This window comes from Alexandromys fortis, unplaced genomic scaffold (genome assembly GCF_014885135.2).
Source record: "Alexandromys fortis isolate MF-2015 unplaced genomic scaffold, M_Fortis_MF-2015_v1.1 scaffold_61, whole genome shotgun sequence".
NCBI classification, from domain to species: domain Eukaryota; kingdom Metazoa; phylum Chordata; class Mammalia; order Rodentia; family Cricetidae; genus Alexandromys; species Alexandromys fortis.
Window position 1 is genome coordinate 9,037,748 of NW_026067962.1, and position 13,564 is coordinate 9,051,311.

General features: G+C 43.0%; 1 long non-coding RNA gene across 1 annotated transcript; it reads right to left on the reverse strand.

Moving 5' to 3' along the window:
• Positions 1-3,222: 3,222 nt before the first annotated feature.
• On the reverse strand, positions 3,223-10,194 carry LOC126508289 (uncharacterized). The gene is made up of 4 exons (XR_007593769.1): positions 10,128-10,194; positions 7,873-7,926; positions 6,885-7,037; positions 3,223-3,365 (listed from the first exon to the last, which is right to left on the reverse strand). It is a non-coding gene; the product is annotated as an uncharacterized lncRNA (long non-coding RNA).
• Between the last annotated feature and the right edge of the window lie 3,370 nt (positions 10,195-13,564).

Genomic DNA, 13,564 nt, shown 5'->3' on the forward strand with positions numbered 1-13,564 from the left:
TTCGTTCCACTTCCTTACTCTCAGTAAAATAACAAATAAAGGCAAATGTTAAAAATGCCTTTGGAGAACAGACAAGACACAGGCACAACTGTCTCTGACTAAGCTTCTTTTTTGAAATATTTTATTTGCTGCTGAGAAGAAAATGAGAAAGTACATTAAAATGGCATAGATGCAGAGCTAGGAAGCTGTTCAAGTCAACACCCTGAATTATGCTGGTATCAATAACAACATAGCATCAATAATAACATGTATGAATGTTTTAAGTGCTTTCAACCTTTCTGTAAATCCACCAAAAGAATATTCCATCAGGTTAATCTACATTGGAAAATGACTTGAATTTGGGAAGCTTCATATTTAGAACGACTTTGATTGGATTGCCTATTAAAGAGAGTTTATGTGTTTATCATTAGCAATTCACAATCTAATATTGCCAGTGAGAAAGTTGTGAACAGCTGCCACGGAGGATTCCAAAATATCACTGTGCAGCACAGGCACCAAGGCTCACCAAAACGAAGCCCACTTTTCTCTCCAGTCAGAGAAAGAGAAAACCCAAGATTGTTATGCATTCAACAGTCCATTTGGGGAGGCTAATTAGGGAGAGAAGACCTCGAAATAGAAGTCACCAGAAAAAGCTAGCAGATGAGACATTTTCGAAGCTCAGTGTGTCTTTTGTCACAGACAGACCACCTGCGGAGCGAAAGCCGCCCTCGTCCAAAGAGTAGCCATGAGTTCAGGACATTTTCTAATGTCTAAGGATTAAAAACAAAACCAATCATAGTTTATGAAATTGACTTTAGGGGTTCTGGCACCTTTCAAGTGTCAAGTTTCCAAGTTAGTATAACAGGTGTACAAAGTGAGTGCCCAGAAAAGATTCGCACACGAGTGTGGGGTGGTTGCCTTGACCCAGATGTCACAAGAACCGAGAACGAACAGGCGAGTGCATAACAAGAAGTTGAGTACGTAAAACCCCAGGTCTGGATTCTAATTTCAGGGCTCTCGGGTTAGAACAACCGTCCTTCCAGCCAAGCATCACAACTCCTGGAAACTGCGTCATTTCGCTCTCAGTGCTCTGTTCTGTGTAGATGGCCGTCAAGGGCGAGATGGGAGTTATTCTTGCATGAGCTGTGTTTAGTTAAGTATCACTGATGAACACATGTCTCAAAAACCTGGAATGATGCTTTTGCTTGACAAGTTGGCAGGAGTCTTAGTGTGAGAAGATTCTCAGGATTTTGTCCTACAGGGTCTCTCTCCCACTACACTCCCACTACAGGCCGAGAATGTTGACTGTCTGTGATGGGAACAGCTACCAGAATTAGTGATGGTTTCCATGGGGTTCCCAGAAGACTGGCATATCCCTGTCTGTACAGGACTGAACTAAGAAAAACTTACACTCGGGATTTTCCCGCTCTGAGTTGCTGCTTTCTGAAGAGTTGGCAGCTTGTGCCTTAAGAGAGGTGGGATAGAAGTTTGACTTTTCAACTTCATCAACGTCAGAAGATCTCAGATGCTCTGTTAAAGATCTAAGACTTTTTTTTTTACTTTCTCTTCAAAAAACTATTTTTTATTGCATAAACCTGACTCTTTCCTTTTACAAGAACAAGGTAAAGACAGACAGTTGTGAACACTTCATAACGAGGCATAACGAGCGTGCCCCTCCTCTGAGCTTGGGCTGCCAGTGCTCAAAGGCCAAGGGTCTCCCTGAACTGTGCTCTCAAGGCCCCACTTCGGTTTCTGCAGCTTTTGAGGGCGGATATCTCTGTCCCCTGGGGGAACGAGCCCTCCTGATTTGAGCAGATTCTGTGTATAAATTCCAAAGCTCTGTTGGTGATAATCCCAGCCGCATGACCCACCCTACTCATGTTTGGTTCCCACAATCGGAGATGGTGTTCAAAACGCGGAAAAACTCCTGGTTTCCTTCAAAGGACACCCTGTCACAGTGTGTGAGCCGGAACCCGAGGGCTTCTCTGTGTCTCCTGCAGGACTGCGGAGAGAATGTGGACTGGCAGCTTTGGGGAACCTGAAGGGAAGGAAGCTCACCTGACCTTGCATTGAATGCATTGAAGTGGTTTCACATTTTAATGGTCAGCGCGCCACCTGGAAAGAAGCAGGATTACAGCCTCTACTTTATAATCTAGGAAACCGAAGCCCAAGGAAGTTAAATAATCTTTCTTCCACACACCGTTCACAGGAAGGAAGGAAACCGGGAAGGCATGGTAGGTTTGCACGATGCCAAAGCACAGACTCTCCTTCCTGCTCTAGGCAGCCTCATTCCTGTTCTTGGGGGCCTTGGTGATCCAGAACCTTTGAGTGCGCTCTGTTCTGTCAACCCAAGAGGCCTGTGTAAACGAGAGGGCGCAAATGTGGGAAAGAGACCCATGGTGAAGAGAGTGGACGGGAGGGGGAGATGAGAGCAGGAAGGGACACGGCAATCATAATGTACTTTACACACGAGTGGCAACGGTCTGCGAGGTTGCTCTGCCTCAGACTTGCAAGACCAGGAAGGTGGGCCTGGGCTAAGGACAGGACGCCCGGACCCTGCCTCGTGCAGCTGCACGAGACCCTAGCTATTTCCAGGCTTTGGAAGTTAGGCTTCCAGGGCCGCTTCCCTGAATAAGAGATGGAAGTCCACGGGGCTGTCTTCTCTGAAGCTGCTTTGGGAATAGGAACCTAAAATACACTCTTTCTCAAAGAATATTTTTTTCTTCTTTCACTCTTCATTCCAAAGATCAATGAAATCTACAGAGGGAATAAAATGATTTCTTTTTTGAAAAGCCTCTACATAAAAAAAAAAAAAAAAAAGTGTTGGCTTCCCTCTGAACCAGCATACACTCATGGTAGACACCTGAGAGAAAGCAAAGCTGCTGGGAAGTTACCAACCTCCCCACCATCTCTTATTTTATTACATTGCTTCACACACATAGTCTTGAAATCGAGCTCTTTAGAGATTTATTTTAATTTTATTTTTATTTTTTTGGTTTTTCAAGACAGGGTTTCCCTGCGTAACAGTCCTAGCTGTTCTGGAACTTGCTCTTGTAGACCAGGCTAGCCTCGAACTCACAGAGATCCGCCTGCCTCTGCCTCCCAAGTGCTGGGATTAAAGGCATGCATCACCACCACCTCCAGGCCTAGAAATTTATTTTTAAGTTATTAGTTTTTTTGAAGCTATTGTTTGAAACATGAATGCAACAAACTTAGCTTTGAAATAATACTTGCCTTTTTCTCAAGTTCGCTGCACTACTTTAAAAGTTTCCTTAATTGCAGCCTCATTCCTGGGTGTTGTGGGCGTCCCCAACATTGTCATTTTTCAGCAGTGCACGCTCCGTGCCAATCCTCACAGCACCCTCTGACTCATCAAGGACCGTTTCCTTAGACAGAAAGATGAGATCGCAGGGATTAGAATATTAACACACTGCGCCATTCCATTCCAGAGAGCAGCACCAAGTTCAGCTTCTGTCCTACTGTATTAAAGGACCCGTTTCATCTCAGTCTTGCTCGCATTAATGATTTAAGGATCTTTTCAACCTGGAGGATGAAAAATCCTTTCTTTTGCTTTAAATAATAGCTTAGCTGTTTAAAGCTCTGTTGCCGGTCTCACGACTTAGCATTGTGCATGGATCGTGTCCAGTAGTACAGACTACCCCCTATAGGATATCTTTGTTTTTATTATATAGAGGTCAGGGGGGTGGGAGAAAAGCCTCTGGCCTGAGAACCAGTTTCAGGTTGCGTGCCGCACACTTTGGGGGCTGCGTGGCACTCCCTCTCTGCAAGGCCACTTTGCTTGGTTTGTGGATATAGTGAAGAGCGATATGGTTTTAAGGAGTCTGAGTGCATTGAAAAGCGAGCGGGCATCCAGAGAAACAGCAAAGTCCCCAGCTTGACAGCCGATCACTCTTGGCTCTCCTTGTCATCTATCCCCTCCTCTCGTCCTTCCTCCCTCATGCGTACATAATGCATAGCACTGTTGCCATAGTGTTAGGGTCGGCTGTTAGGAGCCCACACAAGCCAGGCTCTGGCACTGGTCTCCTGGAGACTAGCTACACAAGCACTGAGAAAAATCAGAAAAAGATGTATTCAGTGAGGCCACACTGGGAAAAGGAACCAAGAGGCCTCATAACCCAAATGTCCTCCCATGGTAAAAAAGTATGTCGAGCCTCGCAGGCCAGATCAAGTTGGGGTTCTGTGCATCACTGACTCATCACCCTCTCTGCTGGGGTCTCCCCTGCAAGGTGGCCTAGCACATTGTCAGTCCCATCCCCAGAGACAAGTTCCTCCTCCAGCTGGCCCAGGCTTCAGCTGCTGCCTTCTCCCAGCATGAGATTCCTGGAGGAACTTCAATTTATCAGGAATCATTATTTTAATAGTATGATAGACTTGCCATTTCTGCTTAGAGTATCGTTTCCCACCAGGACTGTATCATATTGTTCAATCTACTTAGTGTTCTAGAGTCGACACCATCGACTGTCACAAAGAAAATGACTTCAAATGAGTGTATAGTTATGGTGTAATATTTAACTATGTAAAGATGTGCTACATTTATTCATGCTGTGGAATGCTACTTTAACTATGTAAAGGTGCGTTCCATTTGTTTCTGCTACCTTTGTTTTATGATGGAAGTATGGGTTAAATTTGTTTTTGGTGCAATCGTTTACGAAAAGATGTGTTGCTGTGTTACCTTGTCTGCCTAAGGCACCTCATAGGTCTAATAAAGAGCTGAATGGCCAATAGCTAGGCAGGAGAGGGATAGGCAGGGCTGGTAGGCAGAGAGAATAAAAAGGAGAAGAAGTCTAGACTCAAGAGAAGGAGAAGAGAATGAGGGAGAAGGAGAACGAGACACCCAGGCCAGCCAGACAGCCAGACATAGAGTCAGCAGGAAAGAAAGAAGTACAAAAGGAGAAAAAGGTAAAAAAAAAAAAAAAGCCTCAAGGCGAAATGTAGATAAAGAGAAACAGATTAACTTATAAGAGCTAGCAAGAAATGAACATAAGCTAAGGCTGAGCATTGTTAACTAACAAGAAGTCTCGGTCATGATTTGGGACCTGGGTGGTGACCCCCCCACCCCGGGCCCCACTGCCAAAAGAGAAAGCCTGGTACACATAGTGTTTTAATGTATAAATTACCAGATCTTAGTTAAAAAATTTCTCGCGTTCTGACATTTATGTTTTTATTTTTGACTGTAAATAACCTAGGCAAATATTCATAAAACTATATAGAAAGGTGATGGCAATATGCATCAGGAAGACAGGAGAGTGTCTCTTAACAGTTATTTGTTTATTCAGTATGTACTTTTGTGTGAGTGGGGGCACAGGTGAGCTTGCGGAGGTCTAGCTTGGTGAGGCTGGGTCTGTCTTGGAGCCATCACTGTCTAAACTCCAGTGTTGCTGGCCCAAGGGCTTCTGGGCAATTCCCCTGCCTATTTTTTGCTACAGGAGTGACAGCAAAGCTTTAAGCAATTTAGATGTGCCTGAACCCTTTCACGTGGCTATGCATATTATCTGCATCACGCTACAGCAGCCTTGCATATGTCACACACTTCCGCCCCCGGAACCTTTGCAACGCCAGCCCGCAAACAGCCTTTCCAGCCAGCCACGTTTTAACTGCTTAGGAAAACGAGAGTCCACATGGTCCATGTCCCACCACCTAACATCTAGGTAATTAGGGAATGCCTTAGCTAATTATTTATTTACATTTTATTTGTATATTTTCATTATATAAAGTGAAGGGTTTCAGAAAGATATCTTAGTAAGTATGCAACATATTTTGATCCCGTCTGCCTCCCGTCACCCTCTGCCATCTCCTTCCTCATTCTCACTCGTCCTCTTTCTTATCACAATCTTTCTTCTGCTTTCATTTGTATATGTGTATGTATATATGTATATATTTGAGAGTCTGTGCAAAAGAGGAAATAGAAGGCACTTGCTTTTTTCAGCCTGTAAATTTTGTGTGTGTGTGTGTGTGTGTGTGTGTGTGCTTGTTTTTATAGTTCTGACACATGCTTGAAATAGGAGAGTGCTCAGAAACCAAGTATGTGGGTATGTGGTGGGGGCAGGCACAGAGAAGAAGGGAAAAGGAACTACCCAGGGAGCCACAGGATTGGTGTGAACTTGCTCTAATGTGTGGTGTGCCTCCATCTTCCTACCCGGCGTGTCTAATCTGAACCATCTGGGGTTCAAATCGTGTTGCTGTCCCTCATAGCAATAGGAGTGGAATTTTATCTGGCTGCTCACTCCCCAATCCAGGCCCACAATGTACTGGATATGCCCATATCGAACAGCACGAGATGGTTCTCATTGTCAAAGTGATGGGATTTCAGGGCTGGGATCGTTTACAGTTAATGGTGTGACATTAGTAGGTTGATGGATTTAGCTTCAGCCTCAGGAGCTAAGTCCAGCTCAATCATCTGACTCCAGTGATGCTGTAACAGTTCAAAAGGACATCTCAGAGCTGCCAGCTGCCAGCATGCTGCTTCTCAGATAAGTCAGGCCTGTTCCCTTGACTTCTGAGCAGACTGAGCTCACAGCAATTGCCAAAACCCATTAGTTGCAGAAGATGAGGACTTAACTTAAGCCCACTTAAATATGAAATGGAACCCTTGTAGCTAACACATGTAATTCACACAACTGGAAGTTGTAGGCAACGTGTAGTCAGTGGTCAAATGGAACATGTCCCTAGACACCACACCACCCTTCTCACTGTGTCTCTTTGTGCTGTATGTAAACAGAGACTTCTCTTTTGTTTCTCAGCCTCCCAGACCTGAATGATCATACAGAAGCTATATTAACTACAACACTGTTTGGCCAGTGGCTCGGGTGTATTTCTAACTAGCTCTATATTTTAAATTAACCCATTTCTATTAACCTATGTATCACCACGAGGCTGTAACTTACCAGTAATATTCTGATAGACTTTTCAGTGAAGCAGGAAATTTGAAGATCTGTTTTGCCTTCGACTGGTAAACTTCATCAATTGCTTTCTTCTGTGTCCAGTAGAATGTCTGACAGTTTCTTCTGTGAAGCAGGAGCACCGAAGGGCCATTCTGTCTTTTGTAAAGTTCAGCAGTCACTTTTCTGTGGGTCCTGCATGTTCAGTTTATACAGCATACCATCAAGCAGTCCAGGCAAGAACAGTTTCTTGCCCAAATGGCTAGCCTTGTCACATTGAAGGCAAATTCCATAACAAGTTTCTTCAATGCCCATCAACCTCTCTGAATTAATTGGTACTGCCAGAAGCAGACATGTCTCACTGCCAGGAAAAGTCTAACTTCTTAAAACATTTTAAATGCCATATTCTGTTGGTCTTTGAAGTATTGAAGATTATCTATCTAACTGAAATATATCTCGCTATATCTAGAAAACCTAACTAACATGACTAAAAGTTTAATTATTCTAGATGACTATCTTTAATCTGTATTTCCTAATTGTACATTACATTTTTAAATGAGCTGCATAAACATAATATCTTAAACAAGAGTAGAAATATGTATATATAATGTAACAAAACTGACCTTAAATTTGTATCAATAGACCAAAATCCATTCCAATGTAAAGTATTCATTTTTATATCATAGCTTTCCCCCTTTTTAAAGAAAGAGATTGACTGTGACAATTAACCCTTGATAGCCCACCCCCTTTTAAATGAAAACAAACATTTATAAACAATCATTTGGAAATTTGGGAATAATTTTCTCCAAACTACTTTCTGCTGATTGTTGGTCAATGTCTTTTTAAGATTCATGGAGACCTTTTCTGGGGTTTTGGTCTATCAAACCACATTATCCTGGAAGGAATCCACAGGTTCCCATCTTTGTGAAAACAAAAGCAGAACCTCTTTTCCCAAATAACATATCCTTAGATTCAAATTTTGAAGTCAAGTTACCTTTAAAATATACATGTTGGTTTAGCTTAGCAGCTTCCAGAATCAAATGTCTCTCTGCAGTCAAAAGATTCAAAGAAAATACAATAATATACACAATCTAGATTCTTTGTTTATTTTTCATCTTTTCATGGCCCATTTTTATTCTATTTTTCTTTTAAGAACTTCAATTTATTATCCTTAAATTATTTTTTTAATCTATGATTCTATCTATTTTTTTTATCATCTCTGTCTTAAGTCCATGTACATTGGTCAAACATAGTATGGCCTGTTCAGATGCCTTTTTTGTCTGAATCTATCTTTACTGTGCATCTGTAATCATATTCTGATCAGGAGTGTTTTTTTTTTAAGTGCTAAGTGATGTGGCTACTATTAACACTGCAGCTTTGCTTGTTGGTTCTGCCCCATGCATCATGACAGAGGTATACTCACCACCTCTGCAAGCCATACTCACTGCATCAGCTCTAGGGATGCAGCGGGTCTATGCCACCATTAAGTAATTAGTAGCATGCTGCTCACAAACCCTAGTTAAGTGTTCCATAGGCCCTCCCAAAGGAGCCAGAGTCATTCTTGCCAAGAGCATGGACCAGGAAACCATCTCTTAAAGAAGCTGCACCTCTGCTCACAAACAGAGCCTATCTGAAAAAAATGTGGCTACCAAGAAGTTGCAATTGACTCCCATTTTTGTGAATCTACAGCACCTTTTTTTTAAAGCTTTCTTAGGCTTTATGTGGATGTATGTTGCTGAAAATTATGTGCTATTATGTAAAGAGAGATTGGGTTTTTGTTTCCTGACTGCCCAGACCCGAATAATCACACAGAAACTGTATTAATTGAAACACTGTTTGGCTAATGGCACAGGCATATTTCTATCTAGGTCTTACATCTTGAGTTCAATCATTTTTATTCATCTATGTATTATCACAAAGTTGTGGCTTATTAGTAATGTTCTGGCATCTATCTCTGAATTTCCCTCCTGGTGTCTACTAAGTCATAAGTCAAAACAGCTGTATTCATTGACCAATAAAAGCAACATAAACAAAAGAACATCCTACATCATAAGTAGATCCTCCCCATATAGTACTCCCAGCAGTTTCTACCCGATAGCTTCCTGGCTTAGCAACCCCAGATGAGTTTCTTTTCACATTTTAGTCATCTGTTCTTATCTGTCTCTGAAATCTCTGGAGTACTGGGGTGCTCTTCTTACCTATTCCTAGAGACTCAGAGTTTGTGTCAGCCTCAAACACATTAACTTCATAGGCAGACGTAGCTCTCCCTCTCACCCCAACCACTCAAAAAACAAATCTTGCCATGAAGTCAAACACAGATGACAGGACATTATGCAGGATTAGTGGTCAATGCCTTATATATAACTCAGTGAAGTCAATCTAGGACCAGAGACTTGATGAATGTTAGCTTGAAGGGTGATAGGACTAACATTTTACTGGTAAGTTGAATGAACAAGATGACCCACTGCAGGGTAGCTGGCCCTTAGCCAACCATATGAAGGCCTGGGCAGAACAAAAGATATTCCTGTAAGGAACGCCAGAAGGAGAAGTCTTTCTGCTTGGCCACACTGGAATTGGAACTGGAACATACTTTCTTGCCTTCATACCTTTGTACTCAAACCAAAGCTGAGACTCCCTCTGGCCCAAATCACTAGTGTTTGTTATTTATTAGTTACTATTTTGCGTGTGCCATTACCCTTGTGTAAAGCTGGAAGACAGCCCTAGTTCTCATCTTCTTCCTTTACTTGGGCTCCAGGGACAGAACTCTGGTTATCTCGGCAACAAGCATTTTATCTGCTCGGCCATCTCCTCTGAATCAGTTTATATTCCTAAAACCACACTTAGCTCCTAGAATGACTGTCAAAGCTGCAATTAAGTTCTGTGGTTGATGACTATAATCAAAGATAGCAACTGCAAAGAACGTTGGAATCCCCTTGAGTAGCAAGTTAGGAGCCTACTGTATGTAATAAGGCCAAGACGAAATACGGCACTATTGCATCAGGCTGGGACCCGACATCAGTGACATCAAGATCCATGGGAAATGCCAGTGCAAATGCCTGCCTCACCTTCCAGCTAAGGTTCATTTCTGATGACAAGCCTGACTGCACTCGCCACCATGAGGTGACCACTCCAGTTCTCTGGGTCTGTTTTCTATTCCGTCACATGAGTTCATGGGTCTACAGGGCCACCCTGTGGCTGCGTGGTCTCTGAGTGATCCTATGGGACCCTGCACTCACAGACACCTCATACCTGCGCTGCTGAAGTGCTCTCTCTGTCTTCAAATTCGCCATGGATTTCTTAGCAAGGAGCCCAGTGGTTTCAGTTTGTACAATGCCTATAAATGACGTGACGGGCATGTGGCCCAGGTCAGTGAGTCCAGGGATTGCTGTTGTCTGCCTATGCAACAAAGAGATTAAAGCCCTGCTTAATTAGAAGGGAAAAAAATAAACAGAACTAAAACTGTTTATTTATTAAAGGATATCTCAGAGTCTTCTCTATAAAAATGTGCTTTGTAACTCAGGTTCAAGTCACTTTCTAAACAACCTGGCCACAAAGTCCCTTCTAACTTTTATTCATTCTTTGTTTAATTTTTAAAAGGACATAATCTAATGCAGTAAATACTACACAGAACACATTCTGAATGTTTAATGTTTGCTTAGATGTCTAAACTCTACAATTTGTACTTCATAAAAATTCTGATTATTGTCAGGAGTCATGTGTCACATGTCAGGGGAACAAGGCTGTGATTAAGGAAGAGAATAGGTGTCAAGTTCCATGTGCAAAGGTGAATAACGCTATTTGATGGCCCAGGACTTTGCTGCAAGATTTACCTGCTGCGCCCTCTCTAATGCCTGTATCCACCCATGTCTTTCATTCTCTGCGTTTTTGTTTATGTCGTTTCATTTATATTATGTCTACCTCATTGTCTTACTCAATCTAGTAAATTCTTTTTCCAGCATGCTTCTTTCATTTACTTGCCTTTATCCCTCCAGATTTGTAAAACACAGCCACAGATGAATCGATGCTGTGCAGAGCTGTTCTGCCCTGTCAGTCTGTTCTTTACTTGATACTCCGAACTCACAAAATCCTCAGGACACTGTCTGGTAAATGCACTTTTTGTGGTGGCTGCTGCCATGTGAGACAGGAAGCCATTTGCTTCTACAGCTGCCTCTCCAGCTGGCCTCCTCTGTGCTTCCACACGCAGACCACAGTGACCTTTTGAGACTTTCTAGTTAACCTCAAGTTCTCTGTTTTTTGTTTGTTTGTCTCTAGTTATCACCTCTCTACTACTCAATGGTTCTTATTCGGGTCTCCACCCAAAATCGTCTCCTCATGGAGCCCTTCCATATCCTTGTTGAGACTTTTCTAACAAAGGTACCCTCCCTGCAGCGAGGGCTGAGGCAGGCTAGAAAGAAGGGGAGAAATAAGAGGACAAAGGAAGGGACCCACCCAAATAATGCATAAAATGGAAAGTACCTATAGAGATGGTGCTGTTTGCCTAAAGAAACCTCAGGGAGGATATAAAAACCATTTCGTGCAGAATGCCTGCGTCCTTGGCTTTAGCGGCGTTCACAGGCCTCACATGTTCATAAATCTCAGCAATGCTCCTCCCAGTCTACCTCCCAATTTCACTTACAAAAGGGAATTCTTTTGGGAAAGTAAGTGAATGAACTCATATAGTTTTACTTAATTTTTAGACTACTTCAAAAGCTTCACACAGTTTTTTGGACCTTGTTGTCCACCATTTGAGCAACATAGCTTGGGATATTGAGGAAGGGGACTCCCCGGGCTCCTGGCAGCATTGTAAGACTATGTCCTGACTCTTGTTTTGGATGACACTTAGTGAATGGTGTAGGAGGATCTTCTGCCTATGTGTTGCTTTCATTGGTTGAATAAAGAAACTGCCTTGGCCTTTTGATAGGGCAGCACGTAGGTAGGCGGAGTAGACAGAACTGAATGCTGGGAAGAATGGCAGACAGAGAACCGCCATGGAGCTGCCTGGTCAGACACACTAAGTCTTTCCCAGTAAGCCATGATTTTGTGGTGACATACAGATTTTTAAAAATGGGTTAAATCAAGATGTGAGAGTTAGCCAAAAGGAGGCTAGAGCTAATGGCCAAGCAGTGTTTAAATTAATACAATTTCTGTGTGGTTATTTTGGGTGTGAGCTAGCTGTGCAGCCGGGATGAAATGCAGACCCTCTCTCCCTCAACAAGTGAAGACCATTTCAGTCTACTCTCCACACAAGGCGTCATTCATTTATTTATTTTCTTATTGTCTTATGGCTAGAATACAGATGCCTTGAAGGGAGGGGTCAGGTCTCCCTTGTCTCTCTGATTCTTATCAAATGTCTGACATATAGGCTATGCTCACTAAGCATTTGATCACTGGATGAACCTGTGAATGGATTTCTGGCTTCTAATGGAATCCTTGCTCTGAATTCCTGCAGCTGTTTGTGCTTCTTCAACCCTTGTATTCTGCTTCTGTGCATCACTTGGGGGCTCGTTACAAACTCTTCAAGTTGTAACTCACAGAGCTTTGTGCTCTGTAGTTGTGGTTGGCACAGAACACACACTCAATAATTCTGATTGGTTTAATTTGAATAAGTGAAAACTTTCAATGATCTACTAAAAACTAGAAAAGTGGGTTTTTGCTTTGCTTTATTTATTTTTAAATAAAACCAGTATCTGGAGATGGCTCAGTTGTTACGATTGCTAGGTGCTCTTCAAGAGGACCTGGGTTGGATCCCCTGCACCCACATAGCAGCTCACAACTGTTTCTAATTCCAGTTCTGGGGAGCCAACCCTGTCTTCTGATCTCCATTGGCACCAGGTAAGCAAGTGGTGCTCAGACATATATGCAGGCAAAATCCTCACACACATGAAATAAAAATTAAAATAAAGGAAAATAAAGCCACGAGAAATATTGAGCTCCTTGCCCAAGGCAGGCACGTTTCCCAGCCATTCAGCAGTCTTGGAGAACAGCCTAAGCACTGATCTCCACTGATCCAAATCAGCTTCATTAAACACTTCTGGCCCTGTGAGATGGATGGCTTGTGGGCACAGCCTTGACAGCCAGGAGGAGAAGATCTCCACCTCCAGGTGCTCCCGATGGATGGCTTGTGAGCACAGCCTTGACAGCCGGGAGGAGGAGAAGATCTCCACCTCCAGGAGTTCCCGTCCTGCTCCTGGCCCTGCCAAGCTGGAGAAACTTTCAAGGAGAAACTGCTGTAGGCACAAGGATGAAACAATGTCCCTGTTTCTAGACGTTTTTACAGGTTCCCTCCATGTAGGGAGGAAGCTTGAACACACCACACACATTTATGTAGGACTGTAGCAGTGATAGCTTTTGTAAAGAGAACGTTCAAAATGAAGGGACCATGACCACTCTCTGGGTCATTGTGTCTCCACAAAAGCAACCCTGCATCCTAAAAGATCTATCCTGAGGGCTAACATTTTGGTCTAGTGAGTGAACCCCAATGTGATGATGTGCAGTTAGCACCTGCAACTTTAGCGCCCAGCAGAAATGTCATCGGAATGGTTTCAGCATGGGCAGGAGCAGCTTTTTGAGCTCTGAATAACCTGTAAGAAGAAAAGTCCTATGGTCTTACAGGCCCCACAAGGATGACACTTTGTTACTTAGCCAGGAGGAGTTTAATCTGGGTCAACCGAGAGTGACCCTAGAAA